Here is a 16,828-nt window from a genome sequence, read left to right as displayed (position 1 = left end):
CTCCCAAAACAAAACTCCCAGACTGCATTTCTTCGCAAGCAGTGCGGACATCACGTCTTAAGCTAAGCAAGCCCAAATGTTGCCTTATGGCTCCACCTTTTACTATGACAATATTCAGCAAACATTGGTAACCTTCTGAACTGTCACTTTCTTTTAGGTGTTCAGGCAATCTCTCAAGCTGAGCATTTTAGTTGCCATATCTTCACATCAACAACTTTTCCAGAACTAAACATTACCTCTAAAATATTAACATAAACAATGAACTTATCTCTTTCCCTTATTCCAATCTATAATTCACTCTCTCTAATTTGCTTGTCCTGCGTAATTTTAAAACAAATTAAATATTCTAATTCATATTTCCCAAGAGCGAGATCTTTGATCAGATTGCTTAAAGAGCTATCTGCTGCTTGTCCAAGTCATACTTGCCACAGATCCCATTTAGAAGCCATTACACTGGAAATGATTTCTGGGAATTTTAAGTTACTATTTGAAAGTCTGCGCGCAGCTGTACCATTGGTGAATGACCAACATACTTCCAAAACCGTTAATCAAACAGAATCTGATTTGTATAAATTCAGCAGCATTTTTGCTTAATTTGAAGCCTGAAATATCAATTTCTTCCTGTGAAGAGAAATTGCAAGAGCCCCAAAATTAAGAGGATGATCTGCCCGACTGCACATAACTAACATAAAGCTCCCGTTCCCTCCCATTCAGCAATGCTATTAGTAGAGAATTAAAACACAGAATTGGCAGAAATCTCAAACCCCACTTCCCCTCACGCCCATACATCCTGGAGTCAAATCTGAAAATACATCAGCAAGGAATCAAAGTTTGCACTGCTGTGCCAAGCAAGAACTCTTGTTCCCAAACCACTGAACACATGATCCACAGATCTCCATTACGAGAGATCTTTATCATACACAACTAATTTATTCATATTCACCAATGCCAGAAGTCAACTCACCCCTACTGTAGATGGTTTGACGAAAGGTAGCTCATCAAAAGGGACGTCAAGTCCAATCTTATTCTCATACATGCACTTTCTCACACCTTTTGTTCACTGGATAGCAATCAAAACAGGAGCTTTGACTGATTATCCCCTTCCATGACCCAGAGAACAAAGGTTAATTTAAGCCCCTCGAAAAAGAGCAGCCAATTTGCAGTGGCCTCATCTTTTCTCTTTCTGAGCTAGTCTTTTTTTTGGATGGTCCAGTTGCTCACTGGATAACTTCACAAATCCACAAGTGATCACTGTTGATCCAAGAGCCACAGTCTCTATCCACCTTCTGACAGACTTGGGTTCTGCTAATTCATGACATCTCGAGTTGCCAACCAATCCATTTAAGAACTTCCAGCAACAATTTTCTATTTATCTTTACTGTCTATGGTCTAGATTTGAAGTTCACTATTGGCTTGGACACTTAAATGCTGAAGGGTCTCAAGATTCCAATGGTGCTGCACCAGCATGGATGCTGTTTATAAACCATGATATGTTAGATTGAATATAAAATGACAGCACTGTTAATCCCAAAGTAAATCCCTGGATTTCCCCAGCATTCCATTCCTAAATAAATAAAAACATTTGCAGTTTCCCAGAAATCATTAATTTGAACAAAATGTGAAGCACATCAATGTAATACAAATTTAGTTCCCATCTATTTAAAAACTGAAGGAACCAAAATACAGTGAAACTCTGCTAAGTAAAATCCCTGGGGATCCGCCCACAATTCATGTTAAGCAGAGCTTCATGGCCGCTGAGGAGGCTCCTTTCCTGCATTAAAGTGTCTCTACACAATCCATTATGCCACTGTCAAAAACAACATTCTCAACTGAAAACACAGTAAAATAGTGAATGTGTGGAAAAACTCTTCATTCAATCTGTATAATAGCCTGACTCTGTAGAAGGCCAGAGCACTGCACTGACAAATTTCAGGAGCTAGCTCTGGAACAACTTCATAATCTTTTTTGCCTCAGATGAGCATTCAATAGGTTAATTGGAGTTATTGGCCTCCTTAATTGAAGAACGTACTATATTGACAATTGCATCATGTATCAGTTCCGTCGTGCAGCATACTGCAGAATCTACCTCCGTACAAGTTTCCAAGATCGTCCCTGCTGGAATTTCCATGCCGGCATCCTGCAGGTGAGGGAAAAGTGCTTAATCATTGGGTTGGTTGGCCTCACCCTGCTCCACCTTGTTCTCAACATCATGTGAATTATAACCTGTTGAAACCCACCTCCAATCGGCAGCACTTTTAGCTTTCCCATAGGTTTAGCTATACTTACAGGCTTTGCAAGTTGTTTCATAGGGAGCTCTCAATGTCAAATGATGGCTTGCCTGATTCTCCATGATTTCACACCCTTATGTTGTCTAACCATATTATAATGTACGTAAAAAACTGGTGGATTTAAGTATAACCTTCCAGCTCCTGTCATTGAAAAATGTCAACTCCCTTGAATCAAGTGTTTAATTCTGCACTCTGTGTTTGATCAATGACAGGAAATAAAAGCTGCCAAATCTAATATAAACTAATAGGCAATTCGGTTTTTGGCTTATACATTTTGTGAAATTGTAAAGAAAATTTGAGAAAGGTAAAACCAACTCAATGTCATCCCAATTCAAAGACAATAAAGTCTTTTCCTAGCCAATTTATTTTTCTTCTCCCACCCTTTACACAACATGCTGACACCTTGTTGGGGTACAGTTCCATGGACACACATTTTAATATCAGCCGCGACAGTGAGAACAGAATTATTTGACCGTATGGGGCTTCACAGTCATTACCCGATATCCAGTTCTGCAGAACAAATCGGCATTACTCGGTGAAAGCCCTGCTTTCCCATCTTCTTACCTACGAACCCTGGTTTAAGCATTATCAACATCTGCTGAATCAACTCTTGACCTCAAGTTAGAAACGCAGAATTAGCCAAAGCCCTAACAGTAACAAGAGAACACCAACTCAGTACAATATAAGTCTGTAACACCCTCCAGTCTGCAGGATGTTCCAATGCAATATGTTTTCAACCACATAGCACCCAATCCTTATTTTCTTCACTAAGGCAGTGACCCTTTTTAACTCAAGGACCCTGCTCTACAACAATAGGCTTAAAGTATGAAATAAAACAGAACATGCTAGAAATAATTAGCAGGCTTGGCAGCACTTGTGGCAGAAGAAATAAGGTTTAACATTTCAGGTCAATAGTCTTTCATCAGAACTTCTGACAAAATGTCATTAACTTGAAACATTAACTCTCTTTCTCTCTCCATAGATGCAGTCTGATATGAGAATGAAGTTTTGTTTTTATTTTAGATTTATAATTACTACTGCAAAATTTTATTATCTGCACAGATAAACACATTAGTTGAAAGAAGACATTGTCTTCCATAATCTCAGGATGTCCTAAAGCAATTCACAAGCAAACACTTTTAAAACATTGTCCCTATTTTAATGTAGGAACACAGCAGACAACCTCTGCACAGAAGATTCCCACAATCAGCCTACATTATTGTGCTCAAGTCTCTGAAGTGGAACCTGTTCCCACTGTAGTAGAAGGGTCTGGCACATATAGAGCTAATGTGGGAAAGTACAGTATCACCTCCATGGTGATCTTCAAGAAAAGATTTTTCACATCAGACCTCAAACAAAAAATCAGGGGAACACCAGGTTAATGTTTTTTTAAACTGTTTCAGTGGTCTTGTGAATCACACCGATGCAAGGCTTTGATGAATTTGACAACAGCCTTTGACGAATATTTTAATCTTCCAGCTGAGGAAAATTCAGTGCTTAAGGGGCACAGGAAACTCTCAGCAAAATGATGGAAAGGCAAAAAACATCTGAATGAAACACACAAAGGCACCAGAGGGGGACACGGAACTTTGCATAAGCCTCAATGATATATCTTGATGGGGAACTCGAGCAAAAATCCCAAATGATTTTCTTTTTGGAGACATAGGCACTTTTTCAGAACGTATCAGTGAACAAGGAAAATGTCCTGTGCCAGGCGTATCAAGAAAAAGCAAGAGATTCACTCAGAAAGCTTTGCATCAAAGCAGAGTTGGACAAACTCAACCTCAAGTGTAGCCAGGCCTTGTCGCAGACAGGAAAGGCACTTTCAGAGTTCGTTGCCATGAAAGATTCTTTGACGAACCGAATCCTGCAAAAACACAAGGATGACGAATGCAACTTCAACAGAAACTGCATTGGTGTCCTCAGCAATGACAAATCTAATCAAAGACACACAGGTTCAGAATACAGCAAGAGGTCTCACCCGGTTAAAGTTCAACAGGTTTATTTGGAATCATGAGCTTTTTGAGTGCTGCTCCTTCATCAGGTCAGTCTCACCTGATGAAGGCTCAGCTGATGAAGGAGCAGCGCTCCAAAAGCTTGTGATTCCAAATAAACCTGTTGGACTTGTGAGATTCTTACAGTGCCTACCCCAGTCCAGTTCCGGCATCTCCATCTCATGGTTATATTCAGAATAAACCAGCTTATCAAGAAAATAAACAAGAGCAGTTAACTATCATTCAAGATCCGATTAAAAAAAAAATTACCCTTTGGCACCATGATGAAATAAAGAATACTCTGAGCAGCAGAACGGTAGATAAACTCAACAGGACGCTGCCAAATTGCAAGAAAACTTAACACAAAGTCCTTGAGCTTCGCAACGAAAAGGAAAACCTGAAGGACCTTAACATGCTACAAGGATTCCTCAGGAACGTGCCAAAGTGGGACAAAATGAACTTAATGCCACTCTGACAGAACCAATGATTCCGTTTTTGGAGAAGATTTAGGAATGTTCACTATTCTGGGAGGAAGCTGAGGGGTACAAGAATAAAACTGCAAAAACTGCACACTGAAAGAAGGAGTTGCACATTTCGAATGAACCTAGGAAAAACATTACATTCCAAAAGAGGGATACAAAGAGATGAAAATCCAGGATGTGGAATTGCAAGCAAAGAAAGAAGTTCTCATTAAAGAGCATGAGGTTTTTCAAAAACAGTTGGCAGAAACACAATTATTAAATGTGACCTTGAAAGGTAGCACAGAGGAATTATACTCAGTTGAGGAAAAACTGATCAGTGGGGAGAATACAACACAGAACAGCAAACAGATCTTTGAGCTGACGTATTTTGTCCAGGATCAGCCTCCCTTTTAAGCAGGGATGGCTGCATAGCCCTCAATCTCCTCTAGATAACAGAAAATATCAAAACAACCACTGTTGTTAGCCAGCCAGAACAACATAGTCCTGAGTCCTCAAACACAAGGAATATTCAGACTTTGATTTCATTTGTGGTCTCTTTGCCTTTTTGTGGAGGTTTGTCCATCATCATTCCAGGTTCTGGAAAGACACAATGGTCAGACTATCCTACCCCACACAAGATTACAATAGCACCTTCTCCATGCAAGTGGTACCAAAGAAAGAACAACTCTAAGAAGCCTCAATTTCCAATGATACAATTGGTAACACACCAACCACTGTGCACATATAGCAACTTCCAGCCAGAACCATAAGGGATGCTGGAATATCATACCAGTCTTGTACCGTCAAGTTAATAGATGAGCATACTATCCAATCATCTCCTTGTCACAAGAATTCCTCTCCACAGCCTCAGAGAGCTTCTTGATGGGCCAAATGGGGAAAGAAAAGGCACTGCCAAACAGCCAAATACAATAATTGCCACCCAGCAAAAAACGATTAAGAATAACAACAACCATGAACCACCAAACCAGCCAGACCAACCAGGTGTGGTTGAACATCAAGCAATGGAAGAAATGGATGAGAGCATTCCCAAATGTCAGCCCAACCTCCAAGAACCAGAACTACCAAGACCTATCGCTGTCCTGACAGAGTGGCGATGAAGATGCAGAAGGGTTATAAGGCATCCAGACCTTCTGAACCTCTAACTTCAAGGGCTTGATGCTGAGAGATGGATAAGCAAGAACGTTGTTAATGTAACAGCAATAATGCTAGAACTGCATTAATGTTGCAACAATAAGTAAATGCACCAGACTCTATGGGATAAGAACTCAATTGAAGTTGTAGTAATAGGATCTGGTACATACAGGGTTAACACGTGACTGATATAAGGCGGCACAAGACCCAGTGACAGGTTCAGTCTAGAGATGGACAAATATATGTAAAAACCTAGGATGGAGTCAGCTCCACACCTTACCCTTCCCTAAGAGTGTGAGTGCATATAAATTATACATTCATGTCAATAAATACTTGCTGTTAATATACTCAAGACTACAAAGAACTTCATGACGTCTGAAGCAGGATTCTTCACCCACAATCTTCTGACTCCAACCAAGCCACAGCTGACACTGTAAAAAGGAGCAGAGTTACTTCTCCCTTTTGTGTAGTACTGCTGTTTTCGTTATGTATATATTAGTTTATCTGCAAGCGAGCAAAATGTAAAATCCCTCAGAACAACATAATAAAAGGGTTCATTGCCAGACGTCATTGATAGAGATAGATTTTTGAACAGTGAAGGAATTAAGGGCTATGGTGAGCAGGCATGCAAGCGAAGCTGAGTCCACAAAAAGATTAGGCATGATTTTTTTGAATGGCGGAGCAGACTCGAGGGGCCAAATCGCCCACTCCTGCTCCTAGGTCGTTTCTTCTTCTGTCTCATAACAGCTCAAAATAGATTTCTTTTAAAATAAGGGCCTTTAAATAAATGATTCAAAGGTTGTTTACGTACAAGCGAGCTTTGTGACAAAGTGATACTGCATATACAGCATAGAGAGGCTTGTGAGACTTTCTTAACAAGTTCTCTTACTCAAAAGGTAGATGCGACAATGGCACCATCAAGCATTCCCCAGCTCAGATGTAGACCAGTGCATCTTCTATTCTAAATATGAGAACCTAACTCAATATCAAAATATAAACCACTGACATTTATATAGCACCTTTAATGTAGCAAAATCTCCCAAAGTCACACCAATGCTATCAAACAAAATTTGACTTTGAATCACAGGGCGCAATACAAGGGGAGGTAAGCTTGGTCAAAAACTTAGGTTTAAGGGAGCATCTAAGAGGAGAAAATAGAGGAAGAGAGGTGGTGAAGTTTAAAGGAGGGAATTTCAGAGCTTTGGATGTTTGCAGCTAAAGGCATGGCTACCAGTGGTGCAGTGATTAAAATTGAGGTTGCACAAGAGGCCAGAATTACAGCAGATATCTCAAATGGTTTTGGGGCTGGAAGGGATCATAGAAATATGAAGGGTGAGACCATGAAGAGAGCTAAAAACAAAGATGGGAATTTTAAAATCAGATGCTGCTTAATTGGAAGCCAGTGTAGGGGAACAGTGACACAATGGTTAGCACTGCTGCCCCACAGCTCCAGGGATCCTGGTTTAATTCCGGTCTCAGCTGACTATCGGTGTGGAGTTTGCACATTCTCTCTGTGTCTACATGTGTTTCCTCTGGGCTCCAGTTTCCTCCCACAATCCAAAGATGTGCAAGTCAGCCACACTAAACTGTCAATTAGTGTCTCACAACATGTTGGGTTAGGGGAATTAGTGGGTAAATATGTAAGATTACAGAACAGGATCGGGGTGGGATGCTCTGTCAGAGAGTCGGTGCCGACTTGATGGGCTGAAAACTATCGGGATATGATTCTAACGAGGACAGAATGATAGGCAAATGAGACTTCATGCAACTGAGCATGTGAGCTGCAGAATTTTGGATTTACTCAAGTTTACGAAGGGTGGAATTTGAGGCCAATCTGGAATGTTCATGTGATCCAGCCTTTGGGAAAAGCAAGTTCGATCGTTTTTTGCAAAAACCATCTCTTTTAAAACAATGGCAGAATCATAAACCCATGAATATGTGGGTCTATGATTATTTTGGGATGAAGAATCAGTTGTACCCTGCATTACAACATAAAAATCATAAAATCCCTACAGTGCAGAAAGAGACCATTTGGCCCATGAGCCTGTTCCAACAACAATCTCACCCAGGTCCTATCCCCATAACCCCACGTTTTTACCTCACTAAGTCCCTTAGTGTCAGGGGGATGATGGGAAATTTAACATGACTAATCAATCTAACCCACACATCTTTGGACAGTGACTACAATATGTCATTGGCTTAAAGAAATTTAGGATATCCAGTGTTGTTCAGGGTGTTATCAAGTGGTTCTTAGAAGTGCTTTATAAATTCAAATCTTTCCTGTAATATATAAAACAAATATTGCTTTATTAAAGCTTGAACTACTAATACGCACTAACAGTATGCTCTATTTTTAGGGTAGCTTTATTTCTTGATTCCCCCTACATTCAAGAAACATTAGCCTAACTTCAACTAAGACACAAGTTGGCCCAGTCAGAAACATCAACTAAGGGAATAAAAAATGTCATCTTTCACCTCTAATCAAACATCTTTAGATGGATGATAATAACCATCTTATCAGTAAGATCAGTATTACATCGAAACTCAATATAATCAGAACATGGACACCTCAGTTCTGTTTTTATTTTCCTGTGCTTCCTGAAATATAAAAGCCTCAACAGTGTTACTACGAAGCTTATTTAGAAAATGAGTCTTTTCCTTTTTTGTTTTAAGCAGGGTTTGGGCACTGCAGGCTAGACTAGCATTTATTGTCCGCCACTAATTAGTTGCCCTTGAGAAGGTGGTGATGAGCTACTTGCAGGAATCACTGCAGTCCGTGCAGTGTTGATACAGTCCACAGTGCTATTAAGGAATGAGTTATAGGGTTTTGACACAGAGACAGTGAAGCAATACATCTAGGTCTACAGGATTGCAAATAGCTATAACCTGATCCAGGTTCATACATGTCAGATCTGTAGAGAGATCCAAGCACAGCATTTTTGGATATCATTCACAGACTCAATGCTCCAACTTGCCAGCTGACTAACAGCCACATACAATTCTTATTTGCATAACTTCTTTAATAGCATTGAACAAACCAGAGTGTTTCACACAGGAGAGATGACTGAAAGCACATTTGAGACAGAGTTAGTGGAGGTTCTTTGATGCATGAAGGGCATCTGAGAGGAATTGCTTGATAGAGCAGACGCAGCATGGTTTCGTTAAAGGGAAGTCGTGTCTGACAAATTTACTGGAGTTCTATGAGGATGTGTCTAGGGCGGTGGATAGAGGAGAGCCGGTGGATGTGGTCTTTCTTGATTTTCAGAAGGCGTTTGACAAGGTACCTCACAAGAGATTATTGCAGAAGGTCAGGGGACATGGAGTTGGGGGTAGGGTGTTAGCGTGGATAGAGGATTGGTTGTCAAATAGGAGGCAGAGAGTGGGGGTCAATGGGTGCTATTCGGAATGGCGGATGGTGACTAGTGGAGTGCCCCAGGGGTCAGTGCTGGGGCCTCAACTATTTACCATTTATATAGATGATCTGGAGGAGGGAACCGAGTGCAGGGTGTTGAAATTTGCTGATGACACCAAGATTGGTGGAACGGCAAATTGTGCAGAGGGTGTGGAGAGTCTACAGAAGGATCTAGATAGGCTGGGCAAATGGGCCAGGAAATGGCAAATGGAATTTAATGTTGGCAAGTGTGAGGTGGTCCACTTTGGTAGGAATAATGGAGGAAGGATTATTACTTACGTGGCGAAAAACTGCAGCAGGCGATGGTGCAGAGGGACCTCGGGGTCCTTGTGTATGAGTCGCAAAAACCCAGCTTGCAGGTGCAGCAGGTGGTCAGGAAGGCAAATGGGATGCTGGCCTTCATAGCGAGGGGGATTGAATATAAAAGTAGGGAGGTCTTGCTGCGGCTGTATAGGGCATTGGTGAGGCCGCAGCTGGAGTACTGTGTGCAGTTTTGGGCGCCGTATTTACGCAAGGATATTTTAGCCTTGGAGGGAGTGCAGAGGAGGTTTACTAGGTTGATGCCGGAGTTGAGGGGGTTGAGCTATGAGGAGAGGCTGAATAAATTAGGCTTGTACTCGTTAGAGTTTAGAAGAATGAGGGGAGATCTCATTGAGACGTACAAGATGATGAATGGGATGGATAGGATAGAGGTGGAGAGACTCTTCCCGCTCAGAAAGGATAGTAGGACTAGGGGGCACGGCCTCAAGATAAAGGGGGGGCGGTTTAGAACGGAGTTGAGGAGGAACTTCTTCACTCAAAGGGTGGTGAATCTCTGGAATTCTCTGCCCGTTGAAGTGGTGGAGGCTACCTCGCTAAATATTTTTAAGACGCGGGTTGATGGGTTTTTGATAAGAGAGGGGATTAAGGGTTATGAGGAGAGGGCGGGAATGTGGAACTGAGCCATGACAGATCAGCCATGATTTTATTGAATGGCGGGGCAGGCTCGAAGGGCTAGATGGCCTACTCCTGCTCCTATTTCTTATGTTCTTACAGCAAATCAGAGAGATTTAAGAGAGGGAGTTTATTTTTAATTCATTTTTAGGATGTGGACATCATTGACAAGTGCATCCATGTACAACCAAGTGGCTTGTTAAATCATTTCAGAAGGCTATTGAAAGTCAACCATATTGTGTCTGGAGTCAAGATCAGGCCAGACTAAGTTAAGGACAGCAGATTTCCTTCCCTAAAGGATATGAAGACTAATACATAACACCCAACAGACCTATTTTTGTAGTAGCGGTCTAGTACAAACATTAACAGTCACAACTTGGCAGACACTGCAAAAACAGAATCTCATGAATAGGCTAGAAACTTGGCTTCAAAGTTACCAGGTCAGCATTCATCAGTATTGAACTGCACCAAATTAAATGATAATGGCTTCAAAACCACATACAAATCTAATACATAATTATTCATATCAGTTCTCATGGAAACAAAAACTACAAATAACAATTAAATGCCATGTTAAAGAAAAGTCTGTATTGGAGCTTGCCTAAAATTCCTCACACACACTACCCCTCCCCTCCCCTCCCACTCTCATTGGGCTATCCTTGGGCTATAATTAAAAAAAGGTGCTATACAATTACAAATTGCTCCTGCCTGTAAAGCAGATAAGTAGTCAATTATCTTCTACTGAGGGGGGTGACCACTGCCAAAGATGATTTGCATCCCTTCAACTGTCAGCACTCGAATCGTTGCATCAGCCTAGCTGAGAGGCTGTGTTGATGCTGTGCAAAGTGACTGGACGAGAGGCCCTGACTGCAGCATCCCCTTGAACAACCCCCTCCCTCCGTCCCGGGGGCAGGGTTGCTAAGGGGTTGCTAGGTGCGGTGGGGACCAGATTTGGGAAAAGAGGAACAGAATGCCGGACCGTTCTCTGCAGGCGGAAACACTGCCTCTAAACTATGCCCCATGAGGTTTTATCTTCCCCTCCTCCGCCGCTGCCGCCTCACCTGGCGGTTTTCCCCCTCACCTGAGCTCATCTCTGCCCGGCCGCCTTCTCATCACTCGATCGAGCGCCTCCTCGAGCACCGTGTGTCACGTCATCACGCAGGTGCACTGACTGCGCACGCGCAATGGTCGCAAAGGCGCCTGGGACTTGTAGTCTTTAGCCCTTGGCCCGCTTACTTTGATTCCAGTGCCCTGGGGAGGCAGGGGTGAGGGAGGCGGAGGGGGGGATCTTTCGGGTCGGTCTTTTGGGTGGGCCAAACAAGTAAACAAACTTAAATTACGTTCGGACAAAGAAAAAGGGGGCAGCTCCCCAAAAGGAGGGGGAACGGCCCGAACAGAAACAAAAGGTACAAAGGAAACTTAAGACACGTCAAATCAAAATGTGATTATCGGGGTCTATAAGGCACCTCAGCCCCTGTGGTGCCCAACGGGCGCGGAAGGCGTCGACTGTGCCCGCGGACACCACGTGCTCCCTCTTTAGGGACATCCGGCCGCAAACATAGCCACGGTAGAGGGGCAGACAGTCGGGACGGACGGCCCCCCCCGATCGCCCACTGCCTGGACCTATTGATGGCGCATCTCGCCGGGGGGAGGCGGGGGGGATAATAAAAGATCAGGTCCTTTCATCATCTCATCATCATGGTTTAGTTTATTAGTGTAACAAGTAGACTTACATTAATACTGCAGTTAAGTCAGTGTGAAAATCCCCAAGTTGCCACACTCCAGCGCCTATCATAGAAACCCCACAGTACAGAAAGAGGCCATTTGGCCCATCGAGCCTGCATTGACCACAATCCCACCCCCATATCCCTACATATGTTACACGCTAAACCCTCTAACCGACTTATCTCAGGACACTAAGAGACAATTTTAGCACCAACCAATCAACCTAACCCACATATCTTTGGACCGTGGGAGGAAACTGGAGCACCCAGAGGAAACCCACACAGACACAAGGAGAATGTGCAAACTTCACACAGACAATGACCCAAGCCAGGAATTGAACTCAGGTCCCTGGAACTGTGAAGCTGCAATGCTAACCACTGTGCTACCACGCCGCCCCGCGCCTGTTTGTGTTCACAGTTTTAAAATTTAAAGTTTATTTATTAATATCACAGGTAGGCTTACGTGATGTTACTTTGAAAATCCCCTAGTCCCCACATTCTGGCACCTGTTCAGGTTCACTGAGGGACAATTTAGCACGGCCAATGCACAGAACCAGCTCATCTTTTGGAATTTGGGGAAGAAACCGTAGTGCCCAGAGGAAACCCACACAGACACAGAGAGAATTTGCAAACTCCGCACAGACAGTGACCCAACCCAAGCCTGGATTCGAACATAAGAACATAAGAAATAGGAGCAGGAGTAGGCCATCTAGCCCCTTCATCCCGCCCCGCCATTCAATAAGATCATGGCTGATCTGTCGTGGCTCAGTTCCACTTTCCCGCCCTCTCCCCATAACCCTTAATCCCCTTGCCTATCAAAAACCTATCTACCCGCGTCTTAAATATATTTAGCAAGGCAGCCTCCACCACTTCAACGGGCAGAGAATTCCAGAGATTCACCACCCTTTGAGTGAAGAAGTTCCTCCTCAACTCCGTTCTAAACTGCCCCCCCTTTATCTTGAGGCTGTGCCCTCTAGCCCTACCATCCTTTCTGAGCGGGAAGAGCCTCTCCACCTCTATCCTATCCATCCCATTCATCATCTTATATGTCTCAATGAGATCTCCCCTCATTCTTCTAAACTCTAACGAGTACAAGCCTAGTTTATTCAGCCTCTCCTCATAGCTCAACCCCCTCAACTCCGGTATCAGCCTAGTAAATCTCCTCTGCACTCCCTCCAAGGCCAAAATATCCTTGCGTAAGTGCGGCAACCAAAACTGCACACAGTACTCCAGCTGCGGCCTCACCAGTGCCCTGTACAGTTCGAGCCTGAGTCCTTGGTACTGTGAGGCAGCAGTGCTAACCACTGTGCCACCATACTGCTTGTGGGAGGATGTACATAAATAATAACCCTTCCAAAAGTGATCCCTACTTTGCAGTCCAGCATCACAAAGATTTGCAGGTAAACTTATTCACATACACTGTAATCCACTGTAATCCCAGAGCGGGAGGAAGACGAGGACTGAACTCCACCCCACATGAGTCAAATTACAGCTTTTCACAATGTCAAGATGATCCAAAGCCATTTATAATCAATGAAGTCATGTTTTAGAACAGTAGTCAGGGTTGTAAAAAGTCAATGTTGTCGAAAACACATCAAAAATTTGCACACAACAACAACTATTTGCTTTTGTATACCCAATAGGAAGAAACTGTTCATACTAGTATTCATATTTCCCAGGTTTTACTTTATTTTCCCTTCTAGATAGTACCATTAACATAATTAAATATCCCACAACAGTGGTATAATACAAAATTTGTCACCAACTCACATAAGAGGGAGGCCTGTGTGGAGTTTGCGCATTCACCCTGTGTCTGCATGGGTTTCCTCCCACAGTCCAAAATGTACAGGTTAGGTGGATTAGCCATGCTAAATTTCCCCTTAATGTCCCAGGATGTGTAGGTTAGGTGGATTGGCCATGCTAAATTGTCCCTCAGTGTCCCAAGATGTGCAAGTTTGGTGGAGTAGCCATTGCTAAATGTATGGGGTTACAGGGATAGGGCAGAGGCAAGGGCTTGGGTAAGATATTGAGTGTGCACTGACAACAATCTCACCCAGGCCCTATCCTTTAACCCCACACATATTTACCCTGCTGTTGCCCCTGACACTCAGGGGCAATTCAACATGGCCAATCAAGCTAACTTACACATCTTTGGAATATTAACATATTAAAATGTGCAAAGGCAACTCACAAGAGAGATAAACTAAATTTGATTCAACACTGAGCCACACAGGGAGATATTAGCACAACTGGTCAAAAGCTTGGTCAAAGAGGTGGGTTTTAAGGAGTATCTGAATGCCAGCTGCCTGGATTTCCTATTGATAGTAAGTCTCACAAGACCAGGTTAAAGTCCAACCAGTTTATTTCAGATCCTGACAAAGGAACAGCGTTTTTGAAAGCTTGTGGGATTACTATCAAATAAACTGGTTAGACTTTAACCCGGTGTTGTGAGACTTACTGTGTTTACCCCAGTCCAATGCCGGCATCTCTACATCATTTCCTATTGATGTCAGTGTTCAGATTAACAATGCCTTTTGCCTATGTTTGCAGTTCGGAATTACTGCAGCGTCTAAACCTTCAGGTTCCTGTCAGCAATGCAGGCACTAATCATTCACCACACCTTAGTTTCACACACACTCGGTGAAGCAGAGCTGCAGCCAGAGCGGGAGGAAGGCGAGGACTGAACTCCACCCCACAAACGAGTCAAATTACAGCTTGTGGGAAGCACTTAATGAACCCTGCCCTGATCCTTTTAGGAACATAACTCCATTTCTGAAATGAAAACAGGCAGAAAGACTGAGACGAGTTAGAGGAGTGCAGTCTCACAGTCCGAGCCTTGTCATTCACAGTCACTATGGCTCCTGAGCGGATTCCAGATGTCACTGTCCACAGTGTTAATGCCATATAAAGTCAGGTTTTTCTCTTCAGATTGAAGATCATTGTGAAGTTCAGAGTGGGCCAGAATGTTTGGGAATTCAACATTAAACTTTTGATCAGGGACGCAAAACGTATCTACACCTTCGTAGAGTCAATGAGATTCTCAGCAATTGGGTCATTGGTGTGTCTTTGTTACATCTGAAACTACTGTCTCATTCTCTCACAGTAAGAAGTCTCAGAATACCAGGTTAAAGTGCAACAGGTCTATTTGGTAGCAAACGCCATTAGCTTTTGGAGCGCTGCTCCAAAGGTGGGATTTCTGTTCACAAACAGAGCATATAAAAGACACAAACTCAATTTACAAAGTAATGGTTGGAATGTGAATCTTTACAGCTAATCAAGTCTTGAGGGTACAGACAATATGAGTGGAGAGAGCATTAAGCACAGGTTAAAGAGATGTGTATTGTCTCCAGACAGGACAGTTAGTGAGATTTTGCAAATCCAGGCAAATTATGGGGGTTACTGATAGTGTGACATGAACCCAAGATCCCGGTTGAGGCCATTCTCATGTGTGAGGAACTTGGCTATCAGTCTTTGCTCAGCGACTCTGCGCTGTCATGTATCGTGAAAGCCACCTTGGGGAATGCTTACCCAAAGATCAGAGACCAAATGCCCATGACCACTGAAATGTTCCCCAACAGGAAGAGAACAGTCTTGCCTGGTGATTGTCGAGCGGTGTTCATTCATACATTGTCATAGCGTCTGCATGGTCTCCCCAATGTACTATGGCTCAGGATATCCTTTCCGGCAGCATATCAGGTAGACAACATCAGCCAAGTTGCAAGAATATGTACCGTGTACCTGGTGGATGGTGTTGATGATCTGGCAAATCTTGCAGAGGTTGTTGTGATAAGGTTGTGTGGTGTTGTGGTCACGGTTCTCCTGAAGGTTGGGTAGTTTGCTGTGAACAATGGTCTTTTTGAGGTTGTGCGGTTGTTTGAAGGCAAGAAGTGAGGGTGTGGGGATGACCTTGGTGAGATGTTCGTCTTCATCAATGAAATGTTGAAGGCTCCGGATGAGATGTCGTGGCTTCTCCACTCCGGCAAAGTACTGGACAACCAAGGGTACTCTGTCCACCTTGTGCCGTGTTTGTCTTCTGAGGAGGTTGGTGCAGTTTTTCACTGTGGTGCGTCAGAACTGTCAATCGATGAGTCGAGCACCATATCCTGTTCTTATGAGGGCACCTTTCAGCGTTTGGAGGTGTCTGTTGCAGTCCTCCTCATCTAAGCAGATCCTGTGTATACGGAGGGCTTGTCCGTAGGGGATGGCTTCTTTAACATGTTTAGAGTGGAAGCTGGAGAAGTGGAACATCATGAGGTTATCCATGGGCTTGTGGTACAGTGAGGTGCTGAGGTGACTGACCTTAATGGAGATGTGTGTGTCCAAGAATGCAACCGATTCCGGAGAATAGTCCGTGGTGAGTCTGATGGTGGGATGGAACTTGTTGATGTCATCGTATAGTTGTTTCAGTGATTGTTCACCATAAGTCCAAAGGAAGAAAATGTCATCGATGTATCTAGTGTATAGCATAGGTTAAAGGTCCTGTGCGGTGAAGAAATCTTGTTCGAACCTGTGCATGAAGATGTTGGCATATTGAAGTGCGAATTTGGTCCCTATGGCTGTTCCCTGTGTCTGGATGAAGAACTGATTGTTGAAGGTGAAGACATTGGGGTCCAGGATGAAGCAGATGAGTTGTAAAATTGCATCTGGAAACTGGCAGTTGTTGGCTTTCAGTACTGAGGCAGTTGTAGCAATGCCATAGTCGTGGGGGAGTAGCTGGTGGAGGAGCTGATGCAGAGTGCCAATTCGGATTCAAAGTCTCATGTTGTGAGACTTCTTACTGTGTTTACCCCAGTCCAACATTGGCATTTCCACATTATTCTCTCACCACAGACCTATATTCTATTCCAAATGTTTATCCGCTTTT

At 43.3% G+C, this 16,828-nt stretch overlaps 1 protein-coding gene across 2 annotated transcripts in view; it reads right to left on the bottom strand.

The window, feature by feature from the left end:
• Positions 1-11,375, bottom strand: part of atp13a2 (ATPase cation transporting 13A2) — an 81,711-nt gene extending 70,336 nt beyond the window's left edge. For both annotated transcript variants that reach the window (XM_080215010.1, XM_080215012.1), the window contains exon 1: positions 11,322-11,375. The gene's annotated coding sequence lies outside the window, so the exon portion shown is untranslated. The remainder of the gene's footprint in view (positions 1-11,321) is intronic.
• Positions 11,376-16,828: the final 5,453 nt, after the last annotated feature.

This window comes from Carcharhinus amblyrhynchos, chromosome 30, assembly GCF_965287045.1.
Source record: "Carcharhinus amblyrhynchos chromosome 30, sCarAmb.v2.hapA, whole genome shotgun sequence".
Lineage (NCBI taxonomy): Eukaryota > Metazoa > Chordata > Chondrichthyes > Carcharhiniformes > Carcharhinidae > Carcharhinus > Carcharhinus amblyrhynchos.
This window is presented reverse-complemented; position numbering and strand designations above follow the sequence as displayed.